This window comes from Heptranchias perlo, chromosome 9 (assembly GCF_035084215.1).
Source record: "Heptranchias perlo isolate sHepPer1 chromosome 9, sHepPer1.hap1, whole genome shotgun sequence".
NCBI lineage: Eukaryota > Metazoa > Chordata > Chondrichthyes > Hexanchiformes > Hexanchidae > Heptranchias > Heptranchias perlo.
This window is the reverse complement of record NC_090333.1, coordinates 61,576,309-61,595,849: the sequence shown is the minus strand read 5'-3', so window position 1 is coordinate 61,595,849 and position 19,541 is coordinate 61,576,309. Positions and strand designations below refer to the sequence as shown.

The 19,541-nt window shown below is 43.1% G+C and overlaps 1 protein-coding gene across 1 annotated transcript in view; it reads left to right on the top strand.

Annotated features, from left to right (window-relative positions):
• Nucleotides 1–19,541, top strand: part of LOC137324916 (nuclear receptor subfamily 6 group A member 1-like) — a 159,737-nt gene that overhangs the window by 75,777 nt on the left and 64,419 nt on the right. The gene's annotated exons all lie outside the window — the stretch shown is intronic.

Below are 19,541 nucleotides of genomic sequence, written 5' to 3'. Positions count from 1 at the left end.
AGATGCAAATTGTCAAACAAAATACAGTCTCTCAGGCACAACAAGGGTCTCTTGTTCCTGAAAGGTAGAATACAATTAGGCAGTGCTTGATCTTGCTTGATATCAGCTGGCGTGATTACCTTGGGTATAGAGTATCAGGCTTTAAAATGAATGAATTCTTCAGTTCTGTCCAAACAATGACTTGTCACAACACCTGGATCTGTGTGTAGTGACATATAGTCAGCAGGATTGTTAGGACCAGAAGGATGGTCAGTGATAGTGTTATAAATTGGACCTAAAGCAACCAGCAGTGGATAATAAATGATCATAGGTTAGAGAATATGAGGATCAAAGACTAATGATCCAGGCTCAGTGGTAGTACTTTCGCCTCTGAGTCAGAAGGTGTAGTTTCAAGTCCCACTCCACAGACTGGTTGCCACTTCTAGTGCAGTACTGAGGAAGTTGGCGTCTTTCGGATGAGATGTTAAACCGAGACCCCATCTGCCCTCTAAGGTGGATGTAAAAGATCCCATGGCCCTATTCGAAGAAGAGCAGCAGAGTTCTCCCAGGTCCAGGTCAATATTTATCCTTCAACCAACACCAAAAAACACAGAACTGGTCATTTATTTCATTACTGTTTGTGGGACCTTGCTGTGTGCAAATTGGCTGCCACGTTTCCTACATTACAACAGTGACTACACTTCAAAAGTAATTCATTGTTGTAAAGCGCTTTGGGATGTCCTGAGGTCATAAAAAGATGTTATATGAATGCAAGTTCTTTCTTTCTTTAAATTGTTGACCATTGATGTGTAGATGGAATCATTGCACAGCTCATATAATTATCAATTCTTGCCCTTGCTTTGTTTTGTGGAATTGTATGAATAACTGGCATTTTTGTGCAGTTTGGTTCGTTTCTTGTATCAGAATATCATTGCTTAAGTCCAAGATACCTGGCATTCTTCAATTTGTTGAATGGTATGTTGAAATATCTCTGCTGCTGAAGATACACTGAAACTCAGCCATCTGTGTCTCCTCAGACCAATGTACGTTGCAAACGTTATAATATAGCAGACTCCCTTCATCAAGCTGTAGCTGGTGATACCCTGACTTCAGGTCTAGCTGTGAGAAAATGTTGAGAGAACACATGGCCCATTTACCTCTGTGATAATCCACCCAGGTTGGAGATACATATCTTCATGCGGAATATCCTTTGTTTGCTGTTAACATATCGACTCAGAAACATATACCATTAGAACTCTAGGGCTTGGGGACAATTACTGGAGGTGAGACCCAAGGTGTAGGACCACCTGCATCTTCAATTATTCCACTATGTTCCAATTCCTTTAGCTTTGCCTTGACGTTCTTCCTAAAAGGAATGAGTAGCTTATGATGATATTGAGCAGCAAAAATAATAGACTTGTCACAATCCAGTTTGACCTGTATGTACTTCAGCTCAGACATATCGTCAAATACTTCAGAGAATTAAAGGTTGGGAGACCAGCCAGGAAAGCATCACAATAGCAAAGTCCAGAGGTGACAAAGACATGGATGAGGGTTTCAGTAGCACATGGGTTGAGGTGGGACATAGGTGGGCAATCTTACAGAAGTGGAAGTAGGTGGTCTTCATGATGGAGAGGATACAGGGTTGATTAGGATGCCAAGGTTACAAACCACTTGAGACAGTGGCTGGGGAAAGGGATGGAATCGGTGACAAGGATACAGAATTTATGGCCGGGGCCAAAAGGTGATGGTTTTGGTCTTCCCTTTGTTTAACTGGAGGAAATTCTAGCTCAACCAAGACTTGATGTCGGACAAGCAGTCTGACAACACAGAGGCAGCACAGGGGTCAAGAGAGGTGGTGGAGAGGTAGAACTAGGCTAGAGAGGTAGCGAGCATGTAGAACCTGAGCCCCATGTCTGTGGATGATGCTGCCAAGGGGCAACACGTAGAGGAGGAAGAGGAGGAGGCCAAGGATAGAACCTTGGGGAACTTCGGAGGCAACAGTGCGGGGGCGGATGAGAAGTCATTGCTGGAGATGCTCTGAGTTCGATTGGTTAGGCAAGAGAGGAAGCAATCGAGGGTAATCCTACTGAGCTGGACAATGGAGGAGAGGCATTGGAGAAGGATGGTGTGGTCGATCATCTCGAGGAGGATAAGCAGGGGTAATGCACCATTTTGGTGTTGTGGGGAAGGATAGAAAACTGATTGTAGAGATTCAAACATGGAGGCGATAACATATTGAAGAATTTACAAAAGGAAAGGGAGGTTGGAGATGGGATGGTAGTTTGCAAGGACAGTCGGGTTGAGGGTGGGGTTTTTATAGAGGGGGATGATGACAGCAGTTTTGAAAGGGAGGGGCAGAGTACCTGAGGAGAGGGAACAGTTTACAACGTCATCTCGCATGGGGGCCATGAAGAGAAGTTGGGTAGCCTGTAGTTTGGTGGAAATAGGGACAAGTGAGCAGGAGGTGGATCTTATGGACAAGACAAGCTCAGAGAGGGCATGAGGGGAGATGAGAAAGAAATTAGAGAAAGATGTGGGTTCAGGGCCGGGGCAGAGGGAATCTTTTGAGGGAGGTTTGACTTGATGGGCAAGAGGGAGTGGGGAGCTGCAGAGACAACTGATTGTATGATCTCAAGCTTTGTGTCTTGAGGGAGCGAAGATGGGGGCCATACTGGTGGAACAATTGGGATTGGAGAGAGTAAATGTTTGGTTGGAGAGAAGGACATCAAAGGTGGAGGTGAGGGAGTGGTTCAGCAGATCACCAGCTGCAGAAGTAACATGGCGAATAGAGGGCCAAAGGCTAGGAGGTTCGGAATTTGAAAGTGCAATGAAGACATGGGGCGAATTTACTTTTCCAGGGCCAGATGCAGAAGGAATTGGGGAGGAAAGGGGTTAGGGGGATGTGATTGGTGAGCGATATAAGGAAGTAGATTCTGTTTAATAACTTGCTGTTTTTATGGCTGTACTTCTATGGATATGTACTTGGGGCAGCCATCATATGTTTTTATACTGGTTTATGGTTGCATGACTGACAGCACCAATTACTGACAGCACCGGTTTCTGCCTGCACGATGTTCTTTGCTGGACAGTCCCCAGTCTGGGGGTAATTTCCACCACAGTGATAACACATACTATTGAACTGGTTTGACAGTGATTTCACATTGCCATGCTACGGCTTGTGCTCAATCTGATTGATAGCGGCTTGTTGCTTAGTTTCCGTATCTACTGCATGACACTTAGCCAGATCAAGTCCTCTGGCCACTTCTAATAGCTCATCTAAGGTGAAGCCTTTCTCCATGGTTCAGCAGTAAATCATTATGGAGGAACATACTTCTAAAATATGGGTTTTAATTTCACAGTGTGCATCAGTGCAATTATATTTTGCTGTTTGTCAATGTACGCGTGTGCAAAGGACTTCTACAGATTCCTCCTTGTGTTGTTGAGCCCATCGAGATGTGTTTGATGTATATATTGTGTTTTCCTTGGGAGTCTTGAAAAGGTTGTCCACCATAAAGCAAAAGCAAAAGCAAAGCACTCTCTTGCCCAGTTTTGGTAATATCAAAACCCACCAAGGTACACATAAACCCATTTCTCCCACCTTGGACGGACTATATTAGAATCATTGGTTGACTATAGGTTAAATATGAGACAATCCTGAGGGCATATTGTTAGTAGAACCATATTGGTACTCAGAAGATAAAGATGGGCAAAATAAACTGGTGCTATCACACAGCTTGTGGGGTTTTATATGAAGTCACATGTGACTCCACCTAGCAGCATGTCATGACAAAAGAAAAACCAAATTGGACCTGCTTGGAATATGATTACCTCAAAACCAATCAAGTTTGCTGAGTTCCTACTATGTGTGAAGGATGCCTATGATTTGAAAAAGATCCTACGAGATAGGTAACCTAGCTTTCTTATTCGTGTCTTGTCTCTTATCCATCTCACTTATATATACAGCCTACATATTTAACATGCACTTAAGACAGGTCCAATAACAGAGGCTCCTTTCAGGCCCTACCACAGTCAGATGCTTTAACTGATTAATGTTACTCTCTTCTTCTGTGGTAACTATTTATACAAGGAAGAGCAGAAATCTGTAAGAGACGGTACAATTGTACAAGAACGTGCAGCTAAAGAGAAATTTCGTTTTCTAATACAAAATATGACAAAGGGCCAATCTGAAGGCTGCAGCTGGTCTTTACTCAAGGTAAAGCAACAAAGGCTATAAATTGAAAAATAGGAAGCTGCTTTATATGTTCAGATGAAACTGGCACTCAAAACGTGTCGTCTGACCCGGTGCCTATTATGTGATTTCAATACAGAGCCCTTTACAGCAAGGGTCAGAGACTAAATTGGTTCAGCAGCGTTTCAGAGCACATTGGACATTTTGATATTTACCCAAGCAGGACAATGACTGTAGTGAGAAGGGAGCACTGACAATAAGGGGGGACACTATCCCGAATTATGACCATTAGACGTTTTGAATGGCTTTACGATGGTAAGTGGTTATTCGCTCGCCGTCCAAATGAGGGAAACGCGGACATTCTGACACACGGCATCTTATCCTTCTGCCAGTCATAAGGTAAGAGATCAAAGCAGCAGTTGGGAATTCTTTAAATCTGCTGCTTCGGTAAATTGGGATTGAGGCACATTTACCCACGTTAATGAATGGCTATGAATGTGATGTGTGTCGGTGGCATTAAAGGTGCAAAATGGATTGTTCTATGATAACTATGGACCTGTATTAATGCAGAGCTGGGGTGGGTTTGTGGGGGTGGCTAGGGGGAGGGTTCTTACTGCTTCCCGGCTTCAATAACGTGAAATGGTCCGTCTTTTACTGAAGCAGAGTCAGTGAGACAGTTGATTAAAGTCCAGTGTTCCACACAAAATCCACACAAGTGGCTGAACACATGCACGGACCGTAATATCAAAGGATTTAACAAAGAACTCCACAGGGTAAATTTTTCTCTTCACTGCCTTGGCAGTAATCTGACAGAGCTGCTCTCCCGCCCTTTGTACGACCCGCCTGATTTTCATTCCGTTGAAATCATTGGGTCGGATTTTGGTCTCAGCGGCGAATAAATGGCGCCAGTCGTTCGTTCGACTTGTACTTGCCTATAGACTTTCCATGTGCTTTTGCACGGCAACTCCCTGCTAGTGGAAGATCCGTTCAGTGCGGCGCCCTCTACAGGGCGTCTGGGACCTGTGTGAACAGGGCAAGCAACTGTGTGTCCCCTTAACCAATCAGATTGAAGAATCGTTGATGAGCCATGCAGAGTTTGAACCAAGAAGTGTACGCTATAATAGTGAATTCAATGTCAAATCAGGTACAGAAAGCGAAATAAAGAGAGGGAAAGAAAGATTAGATTAAGAGAGAGAGATAAAAGAGACAGAAAGAAAAAGTAACAAAAACATTTTATTTACGTTTTTTTTTAATCTCCACCAATAATGAAAAGCTAAAGGAATGAGACTCCACACTTGTAAAAGTTAATTTTCAGTGCCAGAGAGGCTGTGTGGCAGTCATTAAGACTTAACACGGCATTAAAAGGGTGCTTACACTGGAATGGACAAGCCCAAACTTTTTGTGACGAGTTTAGTCCATATCTATGAGGTAAGTACAGGAACTTCACGCCGTTCAATACATTTGGACAGTCTTGCTCCTCCAACAGCTGTGCATGCGTGTTTGTGTGTATGCTTCTGTGTGTGCGTGTGCATGTGTTCATGTGTCTGTGTGTGTGTCTGTGTGTGTGTGTGTGTGTGTGTGTGCATGTATCGCCCAGTTTGTTAGCATGAGCAGGGCGATAGTGGGATGAAAATTGGGGTGTTGGGGGGAATGGTAAGAAACTATTAAATGTTGGTGTTCAGAGAGATTTGGGTGTCCTTGTACACAAAGCACAGAAAGTTAACATGCAGGTACAGCAAGCAATTAGGAAGGCAAATGGCATGTTGGTCTTTATTGCAAGGGGGTTGGAGTACAAGAGTAAGGAAATTTTGCTGCAGTTGTATAGGGCTTTGGTGAGATCACACCTGGAGTACTGTGTGCAGTTTTGGTCTCCTTACCTAAGGAAGGATATACTTGCCTTAGAGGCGGTGCAACAAAGGTTCACTAGATTAATTCCTGGGATGAGAGGGTTGTTGAGACATATAAGATTCTAAGAGAGCTTGACAGGGTAGATGCTGAGAGGATGATTTATCTGGCTGGAGAGTCTAGAACTAGGGGACATAGTCTCAGGATAAAGGGTCGGATATTTAGGAGAGATGAGGAGGAATTTCTTCATTCAGAGGGCCATGAATATTTGGAATTCTCTACCCCAGAGGGCTGTAGATGCTCATTCATTGAGTACATTCAAGACTGAGATCGATAGATTTTTGGATTCTAAGGAAATCAAGAGAAATGGGGATCAGGCCGGAAAGTGGAGTTGAGGTCGAAGATCAGCCATGATCTTATTGAATGGCGGAGCAGGCTCGAGGGCCCGTATGGCCTACTCCTGCTCCTATTTCTTATGTTCTTCTGTTAAGCGCTACCCATTGCAGTTTTCGAGGGTGCCTCGATTCAGGCAGCCAACACTCCTGCCAGAAACAGGCAGGAGCCTAATAAATATATTTAAGTGAGGGTCCTATGACACAATTAGGACCCAGATGCCATTTTCGTACGAGTCGGTGCTAGCACCGCTGCTTCCTCAGCCTGCCCACAAATCATGGGTGATGCGTGTCAGGAAATGACCAGGTCCAATGGTATTTAAAGGGGCACTCGCCTTCTATAATTAACATGGCTGTAAACACTATTACAAAGAAGAGTGGGATGTTCTTCTGGTGACCTGACCAATATTTATCCCTCAATAGACAACACTAAAACAGATTCTCAGGTGATTTACCTCATTGTTGTTTGTGGGACCTTGCTGTGGGCAAATTAGCTGCTGCGTTTCCCTACAGTACAGAAGTGACCACACTTCAAAAAGTACTTCATTGGCTGTAAAGCGCTTTGGGACGTCCTGAGGTCATTAAAGGTGCTACATAAATGCAAGTTCTTTAGTTTTCTTTCTCTCATAGTATTCACCATGCAAGTGGTGAATACTATGAAAGAAACACAGGGAACATAGTGAAATTGTTTACATTAGCATGTGAGAGCAGAAACACACACTGCAATCCCAAGGCCACTTTCTCTGTTATCGCAAATTAGCCAAGTTACCAGGTGGCAGGAAGGCTCCTTCTCATGTTACCAGATCCTCCACAGTAATATTACACTATAAAAGCGAGAGTCTGTAGCAATAGCAGGACATTGGCGTGTAGATACCCTTATTGCTCTCCAAAGACCCATTGGAGAAGGGTGTACAGTGGCTTAATCAAGCTATTAACAACACCCATACCAAAGTGCAGTCTGGGACCACCCATATGCTCCATGGTCATGTTGCATCTCAATATGTCGTTACACTGGAGAAGGTTGACAAAGCAGATTTGCTTCCTAGTCAGTGTAAACACCAAGCTGTTGTGAAACAGATAGCCCTCCTTCACTCTGCTCTGGGCTCTTGCCATTCCCTCCATCATAAGGTCAGAAATGGGGATGTTTGCTGATGATTGCACAGTGTTCAGTTCCATTCGCAACCCCTCAGATAAAGAAGCAGCAAAACCTGGACAACATCCAGGCTTGGGCTGAAAACTGGCAAGTAACAGTCGCACCAGGCAAGTGCCAGGCAATGACCATCTCCAACAAGAGAGAGTCTAACCACCTCCCCTTGACATTCAACGGCATTATCATCACCAAATCCCCCACCATCAACATCCTGGGGGGGTCACCATTGACCAGAAACTTAACTGGATCAGCCACATAAATGCTGTGGCTACAAGAGCAGGTCAGAGGCTAGTTATTCTGCGGTGAGTGACTCACCTCCTGACTCCCCAAAGCCTTTCCACCATCTACAAGGCACAAGTCAGGAGTGTGATGGAATACTCTCCACTTGCCTGAATGAGTGCAGTTCCAACAAAACTCAAGAAGCTCGACACCATCCAGGACAAAGCAGCCCGCTTGATTGGCACCCCATCCACCACCCTAAACATTCACTCCCTCCACCACCAGCGCACAGTGGCTGCAGTGTGCACCATCCTCAGGATGCACTGCAGCAACTCGCCAAGGCTTCTTCAACAGCACCTCCCAAACCCGCAACCTCTACCACCTAGAAGGACAAGGGCAGCAGGCACATGGGAACACCACCACCTGCACGTTCCCCTCCAAGTCACACATCATCCCAACTTGGAAATATATCGCCGTTCCTTCATCGTCGCTGGGTCAAAATCCTGGAACTCCCTTCCTAACAGCACTGTGGGAGAACCTTCACCACACGGACTGCAGCGGTTCAAGAAGGCGGCTCACCACCACCTTCTCAAGGGCAATTAGGGATGGGCAATAAATGCCGGCCTCACCAGCGACGCCCACATCCCATGAACGAATAAAAAAAGCTTTCTTGGGGCTTCTTAAGGAATTTGCAGTGTTTCTGGGACCAACGCCCAGTTCTCCTGAATGAGAACCCCAAAACTAACCAGTCAATATTTTTGTGAGTCTATAAATAGAGTAAAAACATTGAATAATATAATTTTATTATGCAGATCATGCTAACTAACATGTTGTTATGTTTTTTCCTCAATATGTAACTGTTTCAGATGTTGTTCTAATGGAGAACACATTATTATGATATTGCAGATATTGAATTGATATATCTATCACTATTTAAAAAGTATAACCTAATGATTTACAGTCACTATTTCACATTGTGGAAAAGATAACAATGCAGATTTCCAATATAAGATATTTCATTTACCTGTAAAGGTCTTTTATTTATTGAGGGAAAAGATATTCAACTTTCCCACTTGTGTCTCCACCATTTTCTTTATCTCTCGTACTTCATATGGAGGTTAGAAGCTTTCAGCATTTTGTCTGTTCACCTTTCACATATAACAGTAAGCCTTTCTGGAATGTTCAGTCACACGTGGCATTTGTTTTCTCATGGATTCCAAGCGCATTTTGTCAGAGTGCAGATATCTGACACTTCATGAATACACTGTTGGGCTTAGTGTGACATTTTAAAACCAGAACCGAGCCAAACTGGGAAAAGCTTCAAATCAAACCAAACAGACATCAGAATTTGGCAAATTCAGACTTTTCTCATTTTGACTTTGGTTTCTCATGCCAAATAACTTTCCAGTTGATTAAAAAAAAACTTGATATTTTTATTTACAACCATTGCGTACAGAGAAGGACATGATGACAATCTAAACATTGTAATATCAGATTTTTTATACGTGGCAACTTTTCTAATGAAATAAAAGAATTTCCCTGCTTCAACACCAGCGATGTTGTCAATTGTATCCCAGCGTTCTCTGCAGGAGTAGGAAAAGAAATAAGCCATAAAACAAGGTCACTGGGGAATGTTTTCACAATGAAACAGATCCATGCTGGTGCGGAGGGAAAACATTATTTCTGGATAGTATCAACATATCTCTTGACAAAAACTAATTTTAAAAATCCACTATTGCTGGTCTGGGGGATAATTATCCCAATGTAGAAGAATATCAAAAAATTAGTCAACTACCTGCAGTTTGTACCATGATGCACTGCAGCAACTCACCAGGCTTACTTTAACAGGACCTCCCGGCCCTGTGACCCCCACCACCAAGAAGGGCAAAAGCAGCAATTTCATGGGAACACCATCACCACAAGGACTGCAGAGGCTCAAGGAGAAGGCCCACCACTACCATCCTCTCAGGGCAAGTAGGAATGAGCAGGAAATGCAGCCTTGTTAACATCACCCAAGAAGAAATTCAAACAAATTTTGATAGGATATCCTACAGCAAAAATGTACTTTAGTTTTACAATACAAGCTGTTTGATAAGAGCTACTCATAATCAGTACCTACCAATACTTGAACTTGCAGGGCTAGAAAGCCTGTATATAATGGTGCCTGAGTAAGGAAATGGCCCCACTCCACATTGCTGTTGGACTGTTTTGTTCCACTTGACTGAGTCTTCATTAACGAAACCCTGTTAGCCTAGCAATCACCCCAACTTTTATTGATAACGCCAGGGATCATTGTGTTTCTTGTAGGGCTCTCGCTTTGGAAACATTTACCCAAGAGCTGCTATATTCTGGTTAAAAAATGACCGGTCGAGTCATGGATGACGTAAGTATATTGATCTATAATTGCACACAGTAAAGCAAACACCCATCTTTATTACAGATGTATTGACACTAAGTTATTAATTAATTCAGCTTTGCAACTTAATGTTTGGTTGAAAAGCTGGGTTAGATGTTGCTGGATTTTAGAATGAATGATTGAAACTTCATTTGGATAAATAATTTATGAAGCAAGCTGCTGTGCCAACTAGATATACATTCTTTGCAGTCGGGCCAATCTTTATTGTTAAGTTTATAGGAGCTCTTGGTTCCTGTGTAAATATTTTCTCTCCACCTCAATAAACAAATGAGCCATTTTAACACTTGGACCTCTTTAGGATCATCATTAAACAGTATTGGCAGTTTCTAAATTTGACCAGTTGACATACGAATCGGAGTTCTCCTCGGTAAGATCCGATACAAAGAAATGCCAAGCCCTCTTCATGTTTTCAAACTTTAATTTTCCAGCTTCATTTTTTAAAAGTCTAAAATGACTTATTGAACTTTTCACGACATTATAGGCATCTACAGTAAGTGTATTTGCCGACCCCAATTTTAACTCTGGGCAGGTTTCAGGCAGATGGGTGGCGAGGTGGGCTGGAAACTCACCTACTGCTCCAGAAATGAGGCCTGGGGCATTTTAATTCCCGAATTTCATTTAAATCCTGCCGTTCTGGGCGGTAAGCGGTGGAAAATCATGTGGCCCATAGGCTGACCACTGACACCAGGTAGGTGGCGGGATCAGCTTTGGGGGGGTGCCTTGCATATTCAGGAAGCAGGGAACGGGTCGACGGCAGGGGGGGGGTCCGCGATGGGGGAGAGTCCGCAGTAGGGGGCAAGTCCGCGACGGGGGAGAGACCGTGGCAGGGGCGGGTCTACGACGGGGGAGAGTCCGCGACGGGGGGCAGGTCCATGGCGGTGGGGGAGAATTCATGGCGGGGGAGAATTCACGGCGGGTGAGAATTTGTGGCGGGGGTTTGGTCTGCAGCGGGGGTGAATCCACAGTGGTGGGACTCCTTCTCTCGGCCCCACGAGGCAAGTAAAAAAGCTTACCTGTTTAGGTTTCCTCTGGCCCCAGATCCTCTTCCCGCTGTCTTCATCTGGCGGGAAAGCTACAGCGGTTTCTCTGTTCCGGACATCAGTTAAAATTGCAGTCAGGTCCCAATGACGTCATTGAGATCCAACGTGCCAATGTAAATAAGGACCCCGCTGGTTTTTTTGTACAGGTATCTTTGATGCCTGCTCAGTACAGGAGGTTAAAATTCAGAACAGTGAGTTCCTTGGCCGCTTTCTAACGGGCAAGTAACTTGGGCGATTTTAACTGTCCATTCGCCCGGTTTCTGCCGGGCGAGTAGGCTTAAAATCGCCCCCGTATTTTTTTTCAAGAGTCATTAGTATCCGTTAAAATTGTATACTCAGCAGGCAAACCATTTCTAATCTCACAAACGTTTACCAAAAGGAAGATTTTTGTGACTCCACTTGTATTGTTCTTCAGTTTTCGGATTGTTCAAGATCTTGAGATTCACAATTTCCACCAGTATCAGAAAGTTTCCAACAAAGTTGAATGGTGAGGCCTGAGGTGCCCCCAATATTGGACCTCTGGCCTCATTTCAATGGAGCCAGTGTGGCGCGAACAGCCAGCCGGTGAAGAGTAAACCCAAATTGGGTCGCTGCTAGTATCACGTGGCCCTCAGGTCAGTAAAGGCTGGGGTTCGGGAGATAGGAGGCCGGGGGTCGGGGAATCGGAGGTCAAGGGGGAGATAGGAGGCTGCGATCGGACGTCAGGCTCTCTCTTTGTCCATCTCTCTCCACATCAATATGTCTTGATTTTTATGTCTCTCTTGCTGTGTCTCATTGTTTCTCTTTGCCTCTGTATCCCTTACACTATTTCTTTTTCTCTTTGTCTCTTTGTCCTTCTCTTCTTTAGTCTCTCCCCCTTTCAAGTCTCTTCTGGTGCGCTGCCTGTTCACATGATTTAAGTGTTGTCCAGACAAGCTGCTCTCAAATGCCAGCAAGTAAGGTTTTACATCGGCAAGCCAAACCCAAAAAGTCAAACCTAAAAAGAAAAGACTGTGTGTAACCAGCTCAATATCAAAAACAACACCTTCTATTTATATAGCCTCTCTAATGTGCAAGATGTCTCATTGCACTGCATATAGAAATAAGAAGAATAGATACTGAGCAATGGAAGAAAGGTTGCAAAGATGTCTTAAGGCTTGAAAAGATAGCTTTTGAAAAGGAAGGTGAGAGTGGGACTGGATGCAGGCAACTGTATTTTGGACATGTTGAAGTTTATGAAGAGTGAATGCAGAAGACCAGAAATGAGAGCACTGGAATGATCGAGTCTGGAAGTGACAGAAGTATGAATCAGGGGTTCATTGACTGTGATGCTGAGGTAGTGGTGAAAATGGGCAATGGAGGTGGAACATAAGAACATAAGAAATAGGAGCAGAAGTAGGCTATACTGCCCCTCGAGCCTGCTCTGCCATTCAGTAAGATCATGGCTGATCTTCGACTCTACTTCCCTGCCTTATCCCCATATCCCTTGATTCCCCTAGAGTCCAAAAATCTATCTATCTCAGCCTTGAATATTCTCAATGACTCAGCATCCACCGCCCTCCGGGATAGAGAATTCCAAAGATTCACAACCCTCTGAGTGAAGAAATTCCTCCTCGCCTCAGTCTTAAATGGCCAACCCCTTATCCTGCCACAATGTCCCCTAGTTCGAGACTCTCCAGCCTGGGGAAACAACCTCTCAGCATCTACCTTGTCAAGCCCCCTCAGAATCTTATATGTTTCAATGAGATCACCTCTCATTCTTCTAAACTCCAGAGAGAATAGGCCCATTCCACTCAACCTCTCCTCATAGGACAACCCTCTCATCCCAGGAATTAATCTAATGAAGCTTCATTGCACCACCTCTAAGGCAAGTATATCCTTCCTTAGGTAAGGAGACCAAAACTGTACGCAGTTCTCCAGTTGAGGTCTCACTAAAGCCCTGTACAACTGTAGTAAGACTTCCTTACTCTTGTATTCCACCCCCTTTGCAATAAAGGACAATATGCCATTTGCCTTCCTAATTGCTTGCTGTATCTGTATGCTAACTTTTTGTGTTTCTTGTATGAGGACATCCAAGTCTCTGAACACCAACATTTACTAGTTTCTCACCATTTAAAAAATATTCTGTTTTTCCATTTTTCTTAACCTGTCTATAACCCTTTGCAGACTCTTTGTGTCCTCCTCACAGCTTACTTTCCCCCAGAAGTAAGTGGACTTGGTGATGGAGAGAATATGAAGGTTTGTTCAGGGTCAAACAAGATGTCAAGGCTGTGTACCATTCTATTCAGCCTGTGCAAGTGGTCAGGGAGGGGGATGACATCTGTGACAAGAGAGTGGAGTTAATGGAAGGTGCCGAAGACAATGCCTTTGATCTTCCCAATGTTCAACTGAAGGGAGTTGTGACTCATCCAAAACTTTATGTTGGACAGGAAGTCTCACAGCATCAAAGTGGTCATGGGGTCCGTAGAGGTGGTACATAAGAATTATTTTGGTGCGTCCTTTTTGTGCTGTGTCTCTTAAGGAAAGTCTGTGTTGTTCTGGAGAGTGGAACATTTTGGATTATCTGAAAGCACTATGCACTCGCAGTCAGGCATGGAAATAGTGAGGGTAAGCTGGACTCACAGGCTCTCCCTATACATTATTTTGCCTCTGAACTTCTCTTCTTTGTCTCTTCCTGCCTAGCAGTACACGTGGCAACCCATTTCTTCCACTGCTTTTACAAGCAGCAGATCATGCTCTGGTTTGTCTCTGCAACGAAGACCCCTATTTATGTGGTCATTAGCAGACCAGGTTTGACCAGCTAGATATGATGGAAGAGTCACCACTCCATTCCCATTGGACACAAGTATCCTCTTGTATATCAATCCAGTATTCAGAGGCTCTTGTTTCGTTCTCCAGAGCTTCACACCGTTCAATGTATTTGATTGGTGAGTCAGACGACAAGATGCCGTTTTCACGCAGCTTTTGGACAGCAACGTCTGGATTTCCGCTTTTAACTGCGCATGTCGCCGCAAGTTACTGTCCAATTTGCACATAAATAACGGTGAGCACAGTTAGCCTCACCATTATTTTTACCGCGAAATCTGTCCCGTCAACTTGTAGAATTTACAACCAAGATTGAAGCTACAGTTTGCTTCATTATTATTTTGGTAGATAATTTTGCTGAATTCATTATCATTAAAGGATTTTGCTTGTAAAATTAATCCCTTTGTACTGATTTTTATAACTATCAATATTTTCTCATTTAGGAGCGCCATTATGGGATTAAATGCCTTGTAACTAATTTATCTCATTAATGAAGGTAGATAATTCTAAGGACAGCTGCAGCTATTGTACCAGTTAATCACTACTTAAAATTGATTCAACCACTGAATTCTAGAAATATATGAGAACAAATGTACTGATTTAACAGACAACACTTTTTCAATAACTACAGTGACTGAGTTACATTGTGGAGAACACTGTTCTGTGAGCGGAGCTTGAATCCATCAGAGGCTGATGGAATGAAAGTCTCCTTTCCATCAGTCACTAAAGGATCCTAAGTGACGTAAATTGAGGATACCTCAATCTAGGTTTTAGCAGGTCCTATTTCACAGCGCAATCTTACCTATAATCTGAAGCTAATTAGCATTTAATTGTATTTTCAGGCAATTGGTGTGGAAATGGAAATGTGCTGTCGGGCTTACTCTTCAAAGGTGGGAGTTAAATTGGGCCAGCACAGAGAGAAGGTGCATCCTGCAGGTTCTGTGTCAGCCTTGTCAGTGATGTGGAGATGCCAGTGATGGACTGGGGTTGACAAATGTAAACAATCTTACAACACCAAGTTATAGTCCAACAATTTTATTTGAAAATCACAAGCTTTCGGAGGCTTCCTCCTTCCTCAGGTGAATGTCCATTCACCTGACGAAGGAGGAAGCCTCCGAAAGCTTGTGATTTTCAAATAAAATTGTTGGACTATAACTTGGTGTTGTAAGATTGTTTACATTAGTCTTGTCAGTGGTAGCACTCTGAGTCAGAAGGTCATGGGTTAAAGCCCCAGTCCAAACGTTTGGGCACGTAATCTAGGCTGACACTTCAGTGCAATATGGAGGGAGTGCTGCACTGTTGGAGGTACCGTCTTTCGGATGAGATGTTAAAACAAGGCCCCGTCTTCCCTTCCAGGTGGGCGTAAGAGATCGCATGGCACTATCTGAAGAAGTTTTTCTTTCTTTCATCATTCCTTCTTTCCTTTGTTCATATTGTGCTAGATCTGAGTGTTTGATGCTGGCACTGGATGCCAGAATTGAGAAATCTTCCATTTCACAATACTGACATCCTTTACCATGATGAAAAACCTTTAAATAAAATGTTAAAATATTTCCAACATCATCACGAAGATGTCACAGCTCTGCCAGGTCAGCATTTTGAGTTCTCTTTCTATATTTATTTTTTGTAAATTAAAATTCACTTGTATTCTGAGTGGCCTCAGATACCTATGCTGAAACATCAGTAAGTAAATAAAGAAGTTGTGTTACACCAGTTACTGGGGAAGATTTGATCAGCGTGCTGAGTGTCCCATATTGGAAACCTGCTTTTCATAAACACACTTATGATTCCGCTACATGTGGGACACGGAGGAGATCGTCCTTACACGTGACCAATTGAAATGTTTTATAAAATTCCTTTTTGCGGTGTGATCACGAACTATTCACATATTGTATAAAAAATGATCAAATGTTTGTGACGTTATAGAAAGTTGGATTAATGTTGGCACTTGGTGTCTTTCTCACATTTTATCAGAATCTGCCTGTTTTGATTGAGCTGGAATCCAGGTTATAATGTCAGTAACAATATGGGCAATTCCAGCAATACACTGAATAACCTCTTAGGATTTCCTTGCTATCCACCAATGTATTGATCAGACGGTTATACCAAATCATCATAACTGACCTCTTGATCTTTGCTTTATTAATGTTAAATTAAAGGTTCCATTGCTAATGATCAGAAATGTCTTTCCGCTAAGAATTCACATTTTCTTTACTGAACAATTGAGTATTGAAGAGCACTGTCCTTTGATAAAATTGTTTTTTCCCATCAATCTGCTCTTGATGAGTAAGCAAGTATTATGGATTTTTTTTGAGTATTGATCAGATTCAGCTGTCCGAAAGTAGACTTTTCAGCATTTATCGCTGCGCTCACCCAAAGCTAATTCTTAAAGGAATGAAAAATTCACATCCGTTAAATGTTTCATGTGCGCATTCGTGTCAGACTCTGTAAAGATCGATGAATTTACACCGTCCTGTGATAGTACACCTTTTCAAATGGAGACCATGCAAAGGATGTTTAAAAAAAAATCCAGAGCTCACTAAGGTAACAGGACAATTCGGCTGTGTAGATGGAGTATGTGTTTTTGCCGACTATACACATTTGACACCTATTCGGTAACTGTGTCTTTAATCATGCAGCAAATTTAATTTCTATAGTGTCTTTAATGTAGAAATACATCACAAGACACTTCTCAGAGGCATGGTCAAAAAAATGGACGCTGCGCCAAAGAAGGAGCCATTAGGAGGGGTGACCAAAAACTTGGTCAAAGAGATGGGTTTTTAAAGAGGATCTTAAAGGAGGAGAAGGAGGCGGAGAGGTTTCAGAGGGAGTTCCAGAGCATGGGGCCGAGGGAGCTGAAGGCATTTCCACCAATGGTAGAGCGGAGAGAGCAGGGAATGCACAAGAGGTCAGAGAAACGGAGAGTTGGAGAGCATTTGTAGGGCTGGAGAAGGTTACGGAGATGGGGCGGGTTGAGGCGATGAAGGGATGTAAACACAAGGTTGATCATTTTAAATTTGAGGTGTGGAGGATTGGGTGTCAATGAAGGTCAGCGATGGACGAGCAGGACTTGATGCAGGATAGAATACAGGCAGCAGAGTTTTGGATAAGCTGAATTTTATGGCACACTCTTAGTTGTTGCTATGCTTTTTGTTCTGTGATGAGGGCTGTGCAGTAGACGTGGTCTACATGGACTTCAGCAAAGCATTTGACAAGGTACCGCATGGTAGGTTGTTACATAAGGTTAAATCTCATGGGATCCAAGGTGAGGTAGCCAATTGGATACAAAATTGGCTTGACGACAGAAGACAGAGGGTGGTTGTCGAGGGTTGTTTTTCAAACTGGATGCCTGTGTCCAGCGGTGTGCCTCAGGGATCGGTGCTGGGTCCGCTGTTATTTGTTATTTATATTAATGATTTGGATGAGAATTTAGGAAGCATGGTTAGTAAGTTTGCAGATGACACCAAGATTGGTGGCATTGTGGACAGTGAAGAAGGTTATCTAGGATTGCAACGGGATCTTGATAAATTGGGCCAGTGGGCCGATGAATGGCAGATGGAGTTTAATTTAGATAAATGTGAGGTGATGCATTTTGGTAGATCGAATCGGGCCAGGACCTACTCCGTTAATGGTAGGGCGTTGGGGAGAGTTATAGAACAAAGAGATCTAGGAGTACAGATTCATAGCTCCTTGAAAGTGGAGTCACAGGTGGATAGGGTGGTGAAGAAGGCATTCAGCATGCTTGGTTTCATTGGTCAGAACATTGAATGCAGGAGTTGGGATGTCTTGTTGAAGTTGTACAGGGCATTGGTGAGGCCACACTTGGAGTACTGTGTACAGTTCTGGTCACCCTATTATAGAAAGGATATTATTAAACTAGAAAGAGTGCAGAAAAGATTTACTAGGATGCTACCGGGACTTGATGGTTTGACTTACAGGGAGAGGTTAGACAGACTGGGACTTTATTCCCTGGAGAGTAGGAGGTTAAGGGGTGATCTTATAGAAGTCTATAAAATAATGAGGGGCATAGATAAGGTCGATAGTCAAAATCTTTTCCCAAAGGTAGGGGAGTCTATAACGAGGGGGCACAGATTTAAGGTGAGAGGGGAGAGATACAAAAGGATCCAGAGGGGCAATTTTTTCACTCAAAGGGTGGTGAGTGTCTGGAACGAGCTGCCAGAGGCAGTAGTAGAGGCGGGTACAATTTTGTCTTTTAAAAAGCATTTGGACAGTTACATGGGGAAGATGGGTATCGAGGGATATGGGCCAAGTGCAGGCAATTGGGACTAGCTTAGTGGTATAAACTGGGCGACATGGACATGTTGGGCCGAAGGGCCTGTTTCCATGTTGTAACTTCTATGATTCTATGATTCTATGATTCTAAGATTTCATAGAATAAAAAAACTGCTTTTAATTAGTAATTAAAATAGTTCTGTGAAGTGGAAAATAATTTGATCATTTTAACATGCTGGAGGAAGATTTTCTCAGTGAAATATATGCAACTACACCAAAACATGTTCTTTATAAGTAGATTAACAATTTCACAACAGACGAAATCTTAACCTATTGTTCTCAAAAGATATCACTGGGAATAAAGAATGACATCATTTTTTAAAAAATTAACAATTCTGAGTTATTTGTTCATCATCTTATTCAAATGCATAACACAGGGGATGCACATGACCAGCTCCTAATTACCCCCAAGTGACTCCCGCTGGAAAGTGTGCTTGTGTGAACATCGGGAAGAACAAGGCTGTGATGCCTCCCATGATAAAGTGTCCCTTCATGAGTCACTCATGAAGTACATGAAATGGGCAAATTGCCCGAGGGCATTCAGGCTGTGTGGGCTATACCCCATCATGAGGTTCCAATGAGTCGGAAACGTCAGCAGAAGAGAGGATGGTGGGGGGGTGGGAATTAAGAATATAAGAACATAAGAAATAGGAGCAGGAGTAGGCCATATGGCCCCTTAAGCCTGCTCCACATTCAATAAGATCATGGCTGATCTTCGACCTTAACTCCACTTTCCTGCCCTATCCCCCTATTCCTTGATTTCCTTGGCGTCCAAAAATCTATCCATCTCAAACTTGAATACACTCAACGACTGAGCATCCACAGCCCTATGGGGTAGAAAATTCCAAAGATTCACAACTCTCTGAGTGAAGAAATTTTTCCTCATCTCAGTCCTAAATGGCCGCCCTCTTATCTTACGACTATGCCCCCTAGTTCTAGACTCTCCAGCCAGGGGAAACAGCCTCTCAGCATCCATCCTGTCAAGCCCTCTAAGAATTTCATATGTTTCAATAAGATCACATTCTTCCAAACTCCAGAGAATATAAGCCCATTTTACTCAATGTCTGCTTGTTGGACAACCCTCTCATCCTAGGAATCAATCAATTATGAGAGGAAATCAAACAATTCCAAATAATTTTCCTTTTTATTATTTGGACAAAGATTGAACTTATCAGTATGTTTTAACAATTACTTATGTAATGGTCAACATAATCGTAGTTTTGCTTTGGAC